The sequence below is a fragment of the Dermacentor andersoni genome, chromosome 9 (genome assembly GCF_023375885.2).
Source record: "Dermacentor andersoni chromosome 9, qqDerAnde1_hic_scaffold, whole genome shotgun sequence".
Classification (NCBI taxonomy): Eukaryota; Metazoa; Arthropoda; class Arachnida; order Ixodida; family Ixodidae; genus Dermacentor; species Dermacentor andersoni.
In genome coordinates, this window is record NC_092822.1 from 7899459 (window position 1) to 7900156 (window position 698).

The window sequence follows — 698 nt, forward strand, 5'->3', positions numbered from 1 at the left end:
CCAGTCGGTGTTGTGATCAGTGCGATGCCTCAATATATCGCTAAATGAAAACACGTATAGAGCTGCACTCAAATTTTGCATTAGGGAGTATCGTTATCGTAGGTGAATTTTGTTATCTTCTTTACAGAAACTTTTCTCATTTGCAAGTGTGCGTCACCTGGCTGCACATTTGCCCAACTAGCAGCATGTGACTGTGTGAAGTGCAGACGGTGCATGCTTAAATTTGCCTCTTTGTTGAAATAACACACATGCATTAAGAAAAATTGGCTATGCTGCTATCAACTTGACCAACTGCCTGGCAGGTGAGGTAGGTTTATGAAGAAAGGGCTTATTCACTCTGGGTATTTAGTAGGATGGTATACAGAGAAAGAACAACAAGGACTGCAGTAAGTATAAGCAACAGTACAAGACAACAGGTTTACAATTCAAACACGACGTAGTTACTAAATACACTGTGTATAGACATAGTACTAAGATGCTAAACATGTTGCTAAGCATGCCATTACGTGCAGAAATCTGGCTTTGCTCATACCAGCATCACCTCATCATTTTCTGTTGTACTTTTATTTTTAAGCTAAACAGAAACAAAATCAGTGTTCCTCTACAGTCAAGGATGCCTGAATTTTGCTACACTTCATTTTAGTAACTTCCTGTTCTAACAGTGAGACTCTCGGCAAGGACACAGCTGCATGACGAGA